At 33.4% G+C, this 18,726-nt stretch overlaps 1 pseudogene; it reads left to right on the top strand.

Moving 5' to 3' along the window:
- The first annotated feature begins 793 nt into the window (after positions 1 to 793).
- LOC113104749 (potassium voltage-gated channel subfamily KQT member 1-like) lies at positions 794 to 18,624 on the top strand (annotated as a pseudogene).
- The last annotated feature ends 102 nt before the right edge of the window (positions 18,625 to 18,726 follow it).

Raw genomic sequence — 18,726 nt, 5'->3', positions numbered from 1 at the left:
TCTCTTCTGCTCACAAAACATGCATTATTTGATCCAAAATACAGCAAAAGCAGTTTACTATTTGAATATTTTTTAATGTAATGTATTTCTGTGATGCGCAGCTGTATTTTCAGCATCATTCCTCCAGTCTTCAGTGTCACACGATCTTCAGAAATCATTCTAACATACTGATTTACTGCTCAATAAACATTTATTATTATCATTATCAATATTTTTCAAGATTCTTTGATGAATAGAATGATCTATTATACACTAAACCATTCACATTTCTATTTTTATTAAGCAAGCATGCTTTAAATTGACCAAAAGTGATGCTAAAGACATGTATAATGTAACAGAAGATTTATATTTCAGACAAATTCAGTTCTTCTGCACTTTATATTCATCAGAGAAACCTAAAAATACATCCTACATATCTGTTTTCAACTTAATAATAATAAATGTTTTTAAGCAGCAAAAAATACAGTTTCGATCGCAGGAATAAATTACATTAGAATTTATATTCAAATAGAAAAGGGTTATTTTAAATAGTAAAATATTTTTACTGTTTTTGGTGTACTTTGGATCAAATATCTGACTGTTCAAAAACTTTTAACTATATGTTGCCACAAATTAGGACCTTATAGATTAGAATCTTGAAGAACAGAACAGAACTAGAACGGAATCCTATAGGATCCTATAGAATTATGAAGAACGGTGCTCTACAGTTCAGACTCTTTAGATGAGCAGAGCCTCAGCTCAGGTGTCTCTCCGCTCAGGAGCGGTCAGTATTTGAGGATGTTGCTCACATGTCATGACTGTGGTTTGGGTGATGTTAGGAGACCACCTTCAGTCACAACAGACTGGAACCGCTCGAACACTCGAGGTCAGCGTACATCTGGACGTGACGTAACTCCAGAACGCCTTCGCTGCTTTATCTTTTGAAATAAACATCTGACTTTTTGATCTCTGACTGCTGTGTGAGTCACATTGTGTGTTTGTCTTTTTGAGTTGGAAGGAGTGTGTGTGTGTGTGTGTGTGTGTGTGTTTGAAGGAAAAGCGTGTGTAACCTCTCATGTGGTTAAACTGTCTCACATCTGTCCTCTGTGTGGGAATCCTTCCCAACACTAACAGTACGCTCATTCTGTTCAAAACCATCACTAGTCTGAGACTTTTCTGAATGACTAGTAGATTAAGGACGTCCTGTGTAATTAGGGGGGCTGTGTTTTGCTGGTGTGCTTTTCATTCATTTTAACTTAATTTTTAACATCTATTTGAATGTGTCAGGATGGAATTAAAGACAAATCAGTGAAAGTCAATTGTATTTATATTGCATTTCACAATCTGTCATGATGAATTTAATTTAATTTAATTTAATTTAATTTAATTTAATTTAATTTAATTTAATTTAATTTAATTTAATTTAATTTAATTTAATTTAATTTAATTTAATTTAAACAATACCAAAGGCAAGACATCTACGTTACTATTATTTTATTTTATTTTATTTTATTTTATTTTATTTTATTTATTTATTTTATTTTATTTTATTTTATTTTTATCTATTTTGCCTTAACAGAAAATTAGCAGAAAATGGCAAGTTCTTGTTGTCTATACTTATCCCAGCTAAAATTAATTAATTAATTTGTTTCACATCTACTATTTTTTATTTGATCTTAATTAGTAAATTGTTTCGTTCATTCTTTTTTAAGGATTGATGTTAAAAATATGCCTTAATATATTTGTGTTTGTCCTGATGTGCATCAAAAAAGCTTGCAGGATTACGATTAACTGGAAATCATAGAGAATTTTATTTTCCAAAGAATGCAAGGGGTTTTATGTTAAATTTAAAATGAATTATGTATATTAAAGCAATACATTAGTTATATGCAAATACAAACAGCATGTGACAAAGTGTTGAGTTATGCTGAGTTACTGCTGTATGGCTCATAACAATGTGAATTGAATGATTTGTGATCAAGGCCATAGTTGCCTCCAGATCCAGTTCAATGGAAAAATAACCGAAATCTTCATCAGTCTATGATGAAATGACCTTACGCGGTTTTGATGTGAACAGATAATGATGTGGTGTGAATCATCCGATGAAATCATTAAATGGAAAGAGATACACCTGTGTGTAATGGCAGATCTTACCTACTATATGTCCCAGGTTCCTCATGGTCCTCGTCTGCCTGATATTCAGCGTCCTGTCCACCATCGAGCAGTATGCAGACTTCGCACAGGATCTCTCTACTGGATGGTAAGCCTTTCACAGGATATCAGTTCTTTTATGTATTTATTTAATTTTATTTTTATTCCCATTCTAATTATTTTATTTTATTTTATTTTATTTTATTTTAACAGAAAATACAAATTGCTTGTTTTTTATATTTATTACATAGCTAAGACTGATACTGTAAATATATTTATGTATTATTTTATTCTATGATATTATCACACACCCCTAATATATAATGAAAACTTTTTATTAAACTATTTTTAATAAATGCATTTTTTAACTATTTATTTATTGATTATTTTATTTAATTAATTGTATTATTATTATTATTATTATTTTTACCTCTAACAGAAAAAAACAAGTGCTTTGTTGTTTATATTTTCCCCCAGCTGAGACTGAAGCTTTTATTTATTTATATTTATTTATTTATTTTAAAAATACATTTTTACTTTATTCTTTTCTTTTCTTTTTGCCTCAGCAGAAAATACCAAGACGGATCCTTTTTTTTTACTAAAATAAAATGTGTTTATGTATTTTTCATCTCTTTATTTATTTATTGAATAGCATGCACACACACTGAGATATTTATTATTAAAGTTAAAGGGGTATTTTCTTTATGTGTGCTGCAGGTGATTTCCAGTAGACTCATGCAGTACTCTAGTCTCCCACTGGATGGCAGTGTCACATCTCAGTTGAGCTAATGTTGAGTTCATGGACAGGATTTGAAGGCTCTTATTCCTAGGAGCACATTAAATATTCCTGATGGAGTAGTTTAGTATTTCTGTCAGTACACAACACCTGTGAGGAGGACCTTAGAGAAACACAGAGGAGCTGAACAGCGTTTGAGTCTATTTATACTGTGTACGAGATAATACACAAAGATCAGCAAAGATCTCAGTACAAACATTTCTCAAAGAATGGTCAAATATAAATCTCTTTCTGGAAAAAGACTTATTTGTGTCTGGTTTCATTACTTTGAAAAGAAACATTTGATCTTTTTTTTTTTTGTTTTAATCCTCTGAAAAGTACAATCAGTTAAAAAGACAAAAGACACACTTGAAAGATTCCAAATAAAAATTCCAAATTGATTTTATTCTAAAAATAAAATAGAATAATACAAAAATCAAAGTTCCAAATCAAAGCTGATCTCTAAAGGAGAGATTCTGAAACTGGGAACTCTATTAATTATTTTATTTTATTTCTACTCAGTTAAGACATCTACTGTTTTATTTTATTTTATTTTTTAATTGTATTATTAAAAAATGAGTCATTTCACATCAAAGGATCAGAGATGTTTCACACTCACACACACACACATATATATATATTATATTGTAGTGAATAGGAGTGCTCACAGTTAGTTTGTTTCTGCTAGCAGACTATATTTGTTGTTAGCTGTTTTTGACCTGTGTAAGTAAACTGCAGTCGGGCCGGAGATGGGGTCAGATGATGATGAGAGGTCAGAGAGGAGCTGTAGATCAGTGTGTCCTGCTGACTCAGAGCGAGACGATCCTCCGGGATAGTGTGTAGAAACGCATGTATGCATTCAAAGATCCACCCGTTTCTTTCTGCTCTACAGGAGATCGTGCTGGTGGTGTTTTTTGGGACGGAGTACGTGGTCCGTCTGTGGTCAGCTGGCTGTCGGAGCAAATATGTGGGTATTAAAGGCCGTCTGAGGTTCATCAGGAAACCCATCTCCATTATAGGTATCTACTTGAAGGAACTGTATAACTTCAGGTTCTTTCCTCACACTAAAATTTTTTTTTTTTTTTTTTTTTTTTTATTATTATTTTTTTTTTAATTTAATTTTGTTTTGTTTTGTTGTTTTTGTTTTGTTTTTATTTTATTTTTTTTTTTTATTTTTTTTTTTTATTTAATTTTATTAATTAATTTTTTTTAATTTTATTTAATTTATTTCCAGTTTATTTTAGTATAAATTTGAGTAAACTACTCTAATTTTATTATAATAGTTAATTAATAGAATTTGTTTTTTTATGCATTTAATTTTCATTACAATTTGTCTTAAAGTTTAAGTAATTTTGTGTGTGTTTTTGTCATTTTTATTTATTTTTATAGATTTATATATATTTTATGTAGTTTTTATAGCTTAAATAAAATACATTTAGGATTTTTTCAGATACCATTTATTTTATTTCAAGTAACAAAGTATTACTTTAAATATTTTTTTAGTTTAGTATACAGTATATATACTAAAGATGTTTTCTTTCACCTTAAGGTTACTGTTTTCACTACAATGAAATATTTGTTCATGCAATTTCTAAATTAATAAATTAATAAACTGCATGCAAATGTAACCAAAAATACAAATGTAATAATAAATCAATTAAATAAAATAATTACTGCATGACTAAAGTTAAATAAATTAATACAATTAAATTAATAAACATTAGTAATTACAAACCAGTAAACAACCAAAGAGGCTTTAACCTTAATGTTATTACTTTCACTTCATCGGAAATGTCATGTTTACAGGCTAATTTATTTATTGTTTTTTTTTTGCAGTGATCAATAAGTGATAAATAAAAAATAAACAAAAAAATAAAGTAAAATGAATGAATAAATAGTTTCCGATTGAGTATATTTTTGAATAACCATGAGCTGTAATTTTATTTATTACATTTTGCATCAAAATGGTGTCATTCTTGTCACTTTCTCTTGGTGTTTCTCTCTCTCTCTCTTCTTTGACTGCTGACTCAGATCTGATAGTAGTCGTGGCTTCTGTTGTGGTTCTGAGTGTTGGGTCTAATGGGCAAGTGTTCGCCACATCTGCGATCAGGTACAGATATGATCAACAGAAGCATCATCCTCAGCAGCACAACATCCAGTGATGATCATATTCCCTGATGTTTATTCTACTACATTGCTGTGATTTCTGTGATTGCAGAGGGATCCGCTTCCTCCAGATCTTGCGAATGCTGCATGTGGATCGTCAGGGGGAACGTGGAGGCTTCTGGGATCAGTGGTTTTTATTCATCGGCAGGTGCGCTTGATTTACGCCGTGATATTCACCTTAAGACTTTACAGTACAATGAAAGCCGCTGATTTCATCAAACAGGGCTAATCAGTGCACGTCTGGCACAACCCACCTCAGATTTCTCTCCAAATATGGCCTCATGATTTCACATTAGGATAATCTAAGCGGAGAGCTCCCGTGGCAGTGATCTAAGGCTTTATGCATTAAATCCAATCGCTTTATGCACACAGATTGTTTTCTCAATCGCTTCATCGTTGACACACTTCTTATGAAAGGGGCTGAAGTTCTCAGTGGATCAGGGGTGATTGGGCTGATATTCAGCGCCCCGTGAGCCTTCACATGCACTCCTGGCTTTAGGGAAGGTTTGCCTTTTAAGGTGCTTTTATACTCCATGGCATTCGCCACATAAACTATGTATTCAAGCAGTTTTAAAACGCCATTTTTATTGGGTTTTCATCTTAGTCTGGAGTTTGTATATTGCCCCAAAGATGTAACAAAAAATGTATACAGTGTGTCATTAGGTTTCCATTAAGTCATGAATTTAATTTTTCGTCAGATTTTTATTCTACTAAAACACACAAAAAAAGAATAAATAAAGACCCCTAAAATCTAAAAAACTAAAGCAAAAAATAATAAATAAATAAATAAAAAAAATAAACAAAATAAATCAACAAAATACATTTATTCAAAAGTCCTTTTTATTTAGATTTGAATCCTATCTTTGAATGTATATACGTATATTAAAAAATTATATATATTATATATATATATATATATATATATATATATATATATATATATATATATATATATATATATATATAAAATATATATATATTTTTTTTTTTCATGCATGTTATGAATTCATAAATTTGCACCAAAAATGTACCAAAAAATGCTTTTTATTTATTTGGACTTACTCAAATAAGAATATTAATTTATGTATATATAATAAACAAACAAATAAATAGCTAAATATTTTAAATATATATATTGCACTTTTTGAGTTTTATATATCACACTATTTGAGTGAATTTATGTATTGCACCAAAAATGTAAACAAATTTTCTCATGTGAATTTTATTCCTTTGGACTTAATTAATTAATATTTTTTATTTATACATAATAAATAAATATGTATTTATTTGATTGAATTTAAGTTGCACCAAAATGTACCAAATAATTTATACAAATTTTGCCATCAGATATTTATTCCCTTGGACTTACTCAAATAAAATATATCTAAAAAAATATATACATTTTATAGATAATAAAGAAATATATGTTTATTTGAGTGAATTTACATATTGTAACAAAAATAAAAAATGTAACAAAAAATGTATGCAAATTTTGTCACATAATTTGATATCATATTGTCTAATAAGATATGTGTAATACGGTATATGTAAGATATGTATAAGAAAAATTTGTCAGATCACTGAAATAATGCAGAGCCTTGAAATAATCAGGAGCTCAAGTTCAATCTTAAGTCTTGGAAATGGGTTCATCTTTGTTGATTATTAACAAACGATTTCCCCCCGGTTCAGGAGCTGATCACCACGCTGTACATCGGGTTCCTGGGTCTGATCTTCTCCTCTTATTTTGTGTATCTGGCGGAGAAAGACGCAGTGGACGAGGAAGGGAGGACGGGTTTTTCTAGCTATGCTGATGCTCTGTGGTGGGGTGTGGTGAGTTTAGTCTTCTTCTTTAAAAACTTGAGTCATTGGAGTTGACAAGCAGAAAAACACCTTGTTCACAAGACCAGGTTCGTCTAGTTTCCATCCGATGATCGACTAAGGAAGTCTGGCTTTTTAAGCTAGCTGGTCTGATCAACGACTCTGCAGATCTGCTTTTCACATCAGTCATCGTCTAACTTAAATCATTTGAGTTGTTCAATGTTAGGTGTGTTTGTGGTTTCGACATAATTAAAATCTAGAAATCCTCTTGCCCTCTGGGGATCTGGTGTGACCTCATACGCAAGCTAATCAGCAGTTCATCATGAAGTTTCTTGTTTTGTAGAGTACTTCAAAGTTTGAATGCATATCAAGTATGTTTATAACATGCGCACATTTCATGATGCATTGTGGGATTGCACTGGTGATGAATCCTCAGAATTTGGCCGGTATTAAATACTTTATATGGATTTTATGTCAGTCATGTACCTTAAAACACAGCATACATAGCGAGCTCAGCAGGTTTCGGAAAAGTGCCTCGGTGTGGATGGTTCATGAGTGCTGCATGTCAAAGTTAGTTGAACACGAATGTATTTTGTGTCTCAAATAGCTTGTATTTGTCATTGGGTCGGGTCTGGTGAGTTTCAGGGTCTTTCTTTGGGATGGTGGGAATGTTTAAATCCACAACAGAAACTTTAATTGAAGCTCTAAAATGCTTTTAAATGTCCAGTGATTTTCTTTGTTCTGTCGCATTGCAAACCACACAAGAAAAGAGGGTCATAAAACATCCAGCTACCCACTCGAAAGACTGTTGGAATCGGTCCTGGATGAAGTTTCCAGTGCAGTTAATTAAAAAGCTGAATTTAGTGTGAACCGTAATGGGAAACCAATCGTACGGCTGTACGGGGAATCTGAGAGCCACAAAAGCTCGGCCAATGTCCCTTTCACCTCTCGCTCAAAGAGCTTTGTTCTCTGTGCCGTAAAGTGTCGGATCTGTTAATTAAAGCTTTAATTGGCAGAGGCTCTACCTCTCTGTGAAGAGGGTCAGAAAGCGTACGGCCACCCGTCGGCTCTCGAATCCCAGACAAAAGCAGTTGTTTGTATGGAGGAGGTGGCTTTGAGAAACCCTCGATGGGGGTCGTCTCGCTCTTGTCTCTGTGAAGTCTGTAATTGTAATAAAACCAGACGCAACTGAGTCAATAAAATGTCATGCGGTATGATTATAGTGGTATAAAATGAATGTGGATAGCATGATGAGATCCTCTTGAGAACTTCAAATGTGAGCCATGTTTGAGACATTGAGGTCTTTTCTGAAACTCTCAAGAGAAAGCATCAGATGTAAGCAGACATCTCTTGTTCTCCATCTCATAGTTTTAGAGAAACACTTTTTCATTTGTGTTTTGTCTTCTTCTTTCGGGACCGAGTGAGCGAAGGGGAACCGTTTGGTGTCTGGTCTGTGTTTTTCTTTTCTGGAGTTGCAGGTGCAGACCACAGCTGGCATGACACATCCAGAGCCGTATGATGAAACGACATGAATCATAACCGCTCTCGCTAGGCGCTCGGCTCCATGCTAACTTAACAAAGCTGCTGCTGTTTCCTCTGGCCTCTTGTTTTCTTTTAAGAAGGAAGATGAATGTTCTTTATCCTTAATAAAAGTAAAAGAAAAACTTTGTAGAAGCTTAAATAAATTCTTAAAGAAGTGTGGTGGTCAACAGTTTGCACGCACTTAGCTAAAAACAAATCCTACTTTATTAGCTTAAATCATTTAAATATAAGTCACAAATAGTGGAGTAAATGTATCCAACCCTTTGCCTGCTAGCGTGTTTATGATTATTAAACAGATAGATCTGGTGTTAAATGCTAATTGATTATACAGCGTTCCACTCATGCGAAAATATACGCAATATTCTAGTAGCTATATTTCTCCAGTCACTCTTAAACATGTTAGAAAGCGTAACGCTTGACTTAAAAAGAAGAAGAGCTGTGAGCAGATATATTTAGTATGATTAAAGACAAGACAGAAATAAAAAACTAGTGCTGTAATCGCAGCCCACACGCTTAGAATACCACACACACGCAAACACACACACACACACACACGCACACACACACACACTGAGATGTTAGCTTTGGTTTTGCCACACACGTAGAGCATCGACTGAACTCTGTGACTCAATAACTCGACGTGAATCACTTGGTTGGAGAATATTAGGGGTCTAAGTCACACACACACACACACACACACACACACACACACACACACACACACACACACACACACAGTCTGGGGCGCCACCCATGGCACTTGAATCCCAGTGACTGTGGACTCCCTCTTGTCGTGGCCTTTGTAGTCTTTTGGATGTTCAGTGGTGGGATTAAAGCCTCACGCCACCCGAAGCACTTGTTTGACGCCTCGTCCTACTTTAGCTGTTTTTGTCCATCTTGAATGGGAAGAAACCAAACACACCTCATCAGCAGAAAGCCCTCTCGAATGAACTACGCTGCTACAGGCCTGTTTGTTTTCCTCTGTGTTAGCTGAAACGCCATGTTTCAGGCTGGATTAGGGAAAGAATTAACCGAGGATGAACTTCAACAGACGTCTTAGAAGACATACTCATAAATCCTTAAGTGTAGCACGTCTGCCATTTCCATAGATCTGTTTTTGATTTGATGTGTATTTGTTGCTTCCAAAATTAAAATAAATGTTTTGAAGATGTAATGTCTATTCTGGTTTGGTCGAACTGGACGTAAAAAAAAAAAGGTGTTTGCTCAAGCAAAACTAGCCACCAAGGTCTTATAGGTTACCATAGCTTTGCTATTTGGTTGCCAATATATATAAACCAATTTATCGGTTTTGCCGATTAATCGGTACAATAATTGATTGCTAGTACTATTGGCTATCGGTAAAAATCCATCTAGGTTGTGTTCATAGCTGGAGCGGCTGAGGAGGGTCTGCTATCAATATAAACACCTCATGCTGTTTGCTTTTGCTTTTGACACATGACACTGTGTGCTGCACAGTGCAGGAATATTTATATGCGGATATAAATGCAGCCCTTAGAAATCCTGCTGCACCACAGAGCACCATTCGCACAGTTTTTAAATAAATTACATTCAATTTGTTCCCAGATCATTGTCAATGTACATAAAGATGTCACCCTGGGCTTTAAGATTGTGTATTGTGCATTTTTTCAGTGAAACAATTGTCTTTCCATGGCGTTAATATAGGTTGTGTGCTTCATTTATAGAGCTGTAACATTAATCAAACTTTCTCTTTCTGTCTGCTCTTTTTTTTAACACCAAACTTCAAACTCATCTAAGCTACATTGTTCATTCTTGAAGTAAACTTTTACCCATTTGTTGATTAAATCAACTGTTTTAGACTGCCACTTGAATTGAATGTGATGTGTCCAGTGTGTGATACCCGTGATTTGTCCTAGGTGCAATGCTGCGCTTTTGCCTGGTGTGTGAATGACATATTTTGTTATTTTGATAATTAACAAGTGTTCTAAAATAGAAGCAAATAAATAGTGAGAGTACACATACAATATCTATACATAATAGCTATGGCTTTTGTGTAGATATTTAAAGATAGCCATCTTTAGCATGACTGTTGAAGTGAAATGGTAACACTTTACAATTAATCCAGTTTTAACATTAAGATCAATGAAAGCTTTGTTAATTTTAACATTTGCCATCACTAAAACATTTTAAAGTTAACATTAGTTATTAAATTATAAACTTTAATGTTCAGTTTAATAATTAATATTAATATTTTTTTATTAATTTACAAAAGTATGGTTCAGTACTGTTTTTTTTTTTTTTAACAGTAGAGCACTTTCAGTATCCATTTTTTTAAACTATCGGTTGATTTATCGGTTTCAGCCAGTGTTGTCCAACCTAGTTATCGGTATTTGTAAACTCCACTATCGGTCGACTTCTAGCTGTCAGTGTGTTCTGTATGTTTTTAGCTAATTTCTTTACAGTTTCTAAGATGTTTTTTTTTTTATCTGTTCCTATAGCACATAAGAGTGTTTTGTCTCTTTTATCATATTTCTGCAAACACTACAAGAAATTATGAATGTGAATCCCAAACTCTGTTTTCCTCTTAGGTTACGGTGACTACAATAGGCTATGGAGACAAAGTCCCTCAGACGTGGATTGGGAAGGCAATCGCCTCCTGCTTTAGCGTGTTCGCGATCTCCTTCTTCGCTCTGCCTGCGGTAAACACACTGACTCCTGTCTTTCTCTTTGCACACACACAAACACACACACATACTTTCTCTGAGCTTGTCTGGCACCCCAGGGCACTGTTTTCCTATAGAGGCCCTCTAGTAATGGGGTCCAGGGTTAATGTGGTCCATTTAAGAGTGATAGGGCCCCCAGGGGCCTCAGGGGCCCGCAGTCCTCATGTTACACATTATATAACATGCATCTGCAACATAAGGCTTAAGCACAATTCTAACAAATCAGAACTACTGCAGTACATAGAACTCTTTAGCACTATATATATATATATATTCAATGTATGTGTGTGTGTATATATATATATATATATATATATATATATATATATATATATATATATATATATATATATATATATATATATATATATAATTATTCATTCTAAATTATATCATTTAAAATAATATAGTAAATTGTTAATTTTATTATTATTTTATATAATATTAAAGTATAATTGAAGTATCATACATTATACTAATATATATATATATATATATATATATATATATATATATATATATATATATATATATATATATATATATATATATATATATATATATACTGCACACATCCATAAACACAATTATAAACAATTATAATGAGTAATATATACTTAAATTAATATATATTAAAAAAAAAAAATATTTAGAATATACATAATTTTAAGTGATTTCAAATTCATATAAATACATTTATTATATGCAATAAAATGCATGCTACAAGACAAGTGTGAGTTTTTCCATGTAGTTTATTTATTATGTATTTTGTCTTCCTCTGTGTGCAGGGCATTCTGGGATCTGGTTTTGCTCTTAAAGTCCAGCAGAAACAGAGGCAGAAACATTTTAACCGGCAGATACCAGCCGCAGCTTCTCTAATACAGGTGACAAAAGACTAAAAGCTAAAGCTAGGGCCACAACACCATGAACATTTCTTCCTTAATATACCATAAATAACTCTGTCCCGCGTTCAGACGCTGTGGAGATGCTACGCCTGCGAGAAGTCCGACAGCTGTACGGCCACGTGGAAGATGTACGTGCTGACGGGCGACTACATCCCCATCATAAACTCAGAAAACTCCAGCCCGGGCAACTTCAGACGGCTGGTGAGGAGCTCCCTCCCCTGCCTGCAAACGGAGATTTCTCTGTCTTGTCTTTCAAGTCCTTTGTATTGTGTTGGTCACTGTCGTGCTCTTTCTTGTCGATTTTCCTGATTGAGCCTCCGTAGTGGGCCACTGTGAAGCACAGACAGTAATAGCATTTTTCTAGAGGTGTTATTGTTTGTTAAGTCCATGTTTCTATAGGCTCCCAGAACACATCCAAGGTCTCTGAGGGTAAACAGTAGAGGGATTGAGGGGTGTTTTAAATGAATTCATGTTGGAAAGTAAACATAGCAAGACTATAACCTTACTATTCTTTTTTAGTAGCATGACGTTAGCTTTTCCAGTGACTTTCCACACGGCTACCTTGCAGGGGGTTTTTGTGCCATTTTTTATTTAACGGAAATAAAATGAGTTTTGATGCTTCATTTTGACTCATCACAGGATCGGCTGCTTTCAAAGCTTTCCCAGCTTTTACAAAGGACTTTTTCCAACAAAGTAGTAGTGTAGCCTGACATAATTAAACATGCAATTCTAGAATGTAGAGTTGTGAAGATTCATTTATTGTACTGAATCAGTTAATGTAAGTGAACGGATTCAGAAAACGAGTCGTTTCCTGTGAAGCATTTTATACCTTCTTTATTACAGCAAAATGTTTATTTAAATGCTGCTTTTAGTCACTATATTGTTGTCTTTTGGGTATTTTTGAGTTTGCGATCCTTTATTATCTTTGGAAAAAATTCAGCAAGGATGCAGTCACTTGTTAAAAAGTGACAGTAAAGACATTTATAGTGTAACAAAAAAGTAAAACATAATTCTGGAAAAAAAGAGAAAAAAAAATATCCACCAAAAATATAAAGCTGCACTTAAAATTCTTTAAACATTAATAATAATAGGAAACTGAGTAATGGCCGATGAAAATGCAGTTTTGCCATCACAAGAATAAATTATATTTAAAAATATATTGAAAATTGAAAACCAGTATTTTAAATTGTAAAAATATGTTACAATATTTCAGATTTTACTGTATTTTTTAGATAAATAAATACATTCATGGTGAGCACAAGACACTTCTTTCAAAAACTCCCCCAAAAATGACTAACCCCAAACTTTTGAATGGTAATTGTGGATATAAGGATGTTATATTTTAAGGGGTTTTACTAGTTGTATTTCGTGTAAATATATCCGTTTAGGTTAGAGTCAACTTGAAATTACATTTGCAACTCATTTTACTTTCATAATGACTTATTTACAGTCGATGTGATATTTAACATGAAAATGTAGGATGAGACTTGATATTATTAAGTGGAAATCAATAATTGTATACTATCTCTATGACAGACATAATTAAATATGTGGAAGTGAAAACATAAATTTAATTTCTTCAGGTTCATCGTGTATTAAGCATGTAACATTTTATCATCTGAACATTTAACAAGTTCAGATAGTGATACATTTTCCCCAGACAGAGTTCGATTGACAAGCGAGTGTGTGTGTGTTTGTGTGTGTTTGACATGTATCCAGAAGGTTTATGCCATTCAACGTTTTAATTAACGCCGCAGTGTGCGGTGGACTTCACAGGGCTTTTCTGAAGAGAACCCAGTTCAGGATGTAGGTTTAGGTGTGAGAAGCGAGCCGAGAGAGACCTGATGTCATGGGACGGGGTCATACTCGCCCCTCTTTGTCTGCCGCACACAAAGACACAGTCAAATGCGGTGATGTCATCGCAGCCGCTCTCCTGGGAGCAAAACCTTTGTGTAGCGCAACAACAACAAAACAATCTTTGTGTAGCTCTGACTCCAAACATATTGGGCCCGTGTGACTGTTCTCCTTCATAAACCTCTCATTCAGGACTCCCGGATTTACCCCCCACCCCCTCACCCTAATATTTCACTCATTGTGTAGGTTGCCCAGTCACCGCAGAATTCATTAATTCACAAAATGCATATTCTCCAAAAAAGGGCAAATTTGAATTTCATATCTGTGGGATTTTGACGTGCACAGACGTGTCGTTTTTCCGTAAGCCTTATCGGCGTTTCTTGGGAAGTAACAAAGAGTTTCTTGGAGCTGCTGTTTATCAGATTATATTTGTGATTAAATGCGTCTTTGTTTTGGGATTTAGGACTCGTAACGTCACAATCTGAGGAATCCTGAATTTCTCTTCGTGAAATTATTTGAATGAGCTTCCAGTAACGCATAATGGCGAGTAAATCCTCATTTACTCAATGTCACGTCGTTCCAAACTTGTATGGTTTTTCGTAAAAACTCTTCTGCTGAGTATTTGCCATTGTTTTCACATGATAATGACATGCACTACCAGTCAAAAGTTCGGAGAATTGAGTCTTTTCTGCTCATCAATGCTGAATTTATTTGATTAAAAATGCAGTAAAAACAGTAAATATTATTACAATTTAAAGAACTATTTTCATGACAGTATATTTTAAAATGTAATTTATTTCTGTGATGTGCAGCTGTTTTTTCAGCATCATTCCTCCAGTCTTCAGTGTCACGTGATCTTCAGAAATCATGAAAATATTCTGCTCAATAAACATTTCTGATTATCATCAATGTTAAAAACAGGTGCGCTACAATCATTTGTGGTAACACTGATAATAATCAGAAATGTTTCTTGAGCAGCAAATCCTTCATATTAGAATGATTTCATCTGACTGAAGACTGCAGTAATGATTCAGAAAATTCAGCTTTGCATCACAGGAATAAATTACATTTTAAACTATATTCAAATAGAAAACAGATGTTTTGAGTGATATTAATATTTTCATTTTTTTCTGTTTTTACAGTATTTTTATCAAATCAATGCAGCCTTGGTGAGCAGAAGAACAAGCACTAAAATATCTCAATTATATCTATTTTATAGCTCAGTTAGATCTTAATTATATATATATATATATAATTAGTGTAAGTTGTCCAAGTGTTTTCATCATTTTAGGTGAATTGTTTCTTTATGAAGTGGTTCTTTATGAAGTATGAACTGTTGTGGGTAGAGCATTGTGCTCAGTGGTAGAGCATTGTGTTAGCAGCAGCGAAAGGTTGTGGGTTCAATTCCCAGGGAACACATGTACTGAAAAAAAGCCTGAACGCACTGCAAGTTGCTTTGGGTTTGAAAAGTGTCTGCTAAATGCATAAATGTAAGTCCATGTGATGTTGTCACTCGTGTCTTCTCAGAGTAAGCGGTACAAACGGAAGCCAAAGGTCACACGTGATAACGGTTCTCTGGGTCCCGGGAGGAGAACGAGCCCTTCTCCATCCCCACAGATCACCTACGGACCACATCGATGATAAAGACCGAGTCTTTTCTGAGGAGTCCACTGGTACGACCCATTCTTTTTTTATGTTTAGTCCGTTGTATAATGCACAGCTGTGAGTGCTTAGTGTTTCATCAGTGTATTTCCTGTTAGCTTTCTCTAAAAGACATGTCAAAAATGATTAAATTAGATATTTAATAAGAACCAGTCAGCTGCAGATGGATCATCAACAAGTGTTATTTTTATTATTATTATTTTAATATACTATTTAGTATTTTTTTATAATTTTAATGAGCATTTAATTTGTATTTTTTTACATTATGTGATTTTTTTTTTTTTTTTTCATTTTTTTTTTAGGTAATGTTCGTTACTTTGTCACTTCATGTCATTGTTCCTTCATCTTCAGCTTATTTATTTCAGTTACTTGTCAAGGAAACATTTCTATCAAGGCATCATTTTATTTTGGGTTCATTTTTAAGTTTGTTTTACCATCTAGAATTTTAAATTTTAAATTTATTTTGCTATTTATTTTATTCATACTTATTTAGCTTTATTGAAGTGACTGGAAATGATTTTGAATGGTTTTAGTTAACGATAACAACACAAAACCAACATTTGAGAAAGTATTCAGATTCTAATCGAATCGATTGGGTCCTCACGATATTTTTGATTTTTTTTCAGGTTTCATTTTAATTTCAGTTTAGGTTTAATAATAATAATTATTTAATTTAATTTAATTTAATTTAATTTAATTTAATTTAATTTAATTTAATTTAATTTAATTTAATTTAATTTAATTTAATTTAATTTAATTTAATTTAATTTAATTTAATTTTTAATTTAATTTAATTTAATTAATTTATTTTATTTGGGAAGTTTTCAAATTCAAAGGTTTATTTTAATTTATTGAAGAATTTGCATGAAGACTTTTCAGTACGATTAAATATACACAATATTTTCATAATAATTATAATAAATTGTAATTGTATAATTACATTTACAAAATTGCATTTTCGCAATTTTTAGTAGTTTGTTTTTCTATATATTTTCATTAAGCTTTATTATGAATTTATTGTTAATTTTGAACCTGATTGAGAAAGTGTTTGGATTCCTAGGTTTATGTTGCTAATCGGGTCGATTGAGGTGTTTATATAAAGGCTTTTCAGTCAGAGCGATTAACGGATTATTGATTTGCATGTAAACACAGCTCTTTTTAACTGTGTCACATGAAAAGTGTATTAGACAGCTGCAAATCTGAGCTTGATTTTATTAAAGACTAGCATATGATGTCTGACTCATATCAGATTCAACAGATACATCTAAATGGAAATGTGTAGTACAAAAATACAGTTTCTGTTCTGGAGCAAAGTTTCTTCTTCAGTGGAGCGTTCGATGGAATTCATCAACCAGAAAACAAACACAAAAGAGGCTCCTGTCGTTTATTTTCTCCATTCTTGTGCCCCACAAATTGAGCGGAAGCGTTACGCTGAGCGATTAAGAGGACAGAAAGATGAAAAGTTTTGTCCTGACCCATTTTTCCATATTGAATAGATGTCATTTTCCACATGTTAGTGGAACGCATCCGGTCCCCTGCTAAACCGGTCTGTTAATACGTTTGTTTTTATGTGTTTTCCTGCCGAACGGCTTCATCATAAAAGCAAACACATTAACACAGATGCTTCTTCTGAAGCTTCATTACGACTGAAGCCCATACTGTGGTGTATTTCAGAGTGAAACATCCGCTGGGAGTCGACTGAATTGTGAAACGGTAGATCAAATGTCACATGTTTTTCCCTTCACGCAGGCATCTCAAAACTTTTCCGATCATCAGGTGAGAGCTGTCTCTCCGCGCCGCTGTGGTTTACTGCTTGCTGCTGCTTCTGCTTTCTTTGCAAGTGCATGTTTGTGTTACTGTGGCATCGTGTCGCTTGCTCCAAAGAGGCAAAAAATGTGAACGTTGAAAGGCAGAGACTTGCTTAAATGTATCAAAGTTTGTCAGCAAGTCAATTACATTAAAATATATATATATATAAATGAATAGATGAAAAGAAAATGAAACTAATTTGATTTCTAACGTGTGCTACATGGCTTTGGTCATCGATTGATAGTTTTGAGCAAATAAAAGGCCTTTTAGTATAATTACAAATGTACAGTCTTCTTCTTGGACATATAAATAACATCTGCAAAAGATTAAAAAAAAAATCATATTTTTGCACAATTCGACCCTCTGACTAAAATTATGTTAGAATTACATAAAATTTATATACTTTTTATTATTATTTGTAATTATTATTTTATGGAGTATTGGAGTATGTTGTGTTGTTTTAGTATGATTGAGATGCTTTTAATATTTTAATATTTAGATTTTTTTTTTTATTTAATTTTAAAATGTTTTAGTAACTTTGTTGTGCATTTTTGGTGTTGTTTTTATTAGTTTATTAGCTTTAAGTTAAACTACATGAAAATGAGATGTTGCTTCGACAACTTAATAAATGTATTTTATTTAATGTAAAAATATTTTAGGGGTGTAAATTTATTTAAGACAGCGTCACTGGAGTCTTGAGGCATTTTGAGGTCATCAGGGACAGAAACAGACCTAAATGAAGTGTCAAAGGTCACACGAATGCCAGATCAATGGTATACATTCTAAAGCCAGCTCAGACGGTTTTGTTCATGTTGCAGTGTTCGCTTGACATTTCATCTTATATTTTGATCATTTTCTGCATCTGCTGCTCTTTCTTGTCTTGTTTTTGTCATATAGCATGATCTCTTGCTCTTTATTTGTGTCTGCATGTCAACAGACCGCCAGCGCTCGTGGTCAGCTTTCGCTCTCAGCTGTCCTTCTTCTCCAGGTATCCGTCTTTTGCAAACGCTCTCCTGCTTTCTCAATCTCTTTTCTTGAGTTTTTTCATGACATTTTCTGACATAAACCAGTGTATTTATTTTCATTCAAGCACATCTAAATAATACCTTAGTTTGTTTGTGGGTTGAATTGGACGCATAGTCATTTTCTCTACAGTTAAGAAAAAACTGGACAGGCCTGATATCTCACGCAACAGCTTGGTGGATGAGCTGGACTTCACGGCTGAAGACATCGCTCTTCCTGTGGTCACAGACGCTTCACGGTGAGCTGCTCTGGTTTTTTATCCATCCGTTAAATGCTTCTTCGCTCAGAATGGCATTAAATGTTCGCGTTTGCTCCATCCCGTGTGTGCGAACTGCAGGCT

Source organism: Carassius auratus, unplaced genomic scaffold (genome assembly GCF_003368295.1).
Source record: "Carassius auratus strain Wakin unplaced genomic scaffold, ASM336829v1 scaf_tig00218103, whole genome shotgun sequence".
Classification (NCBI taxonomy): Eukaryota; Metazoa; Chordata; class Actinopteri; order Cypriniformes; family Cyprinidae; genus Carassius; species Carassius auratus.
The sequence above is the reverse complement of the archived record's forward strand: the minus strand, read 5'-3'. Positions and strand labels throughout refer to the sequence as shown.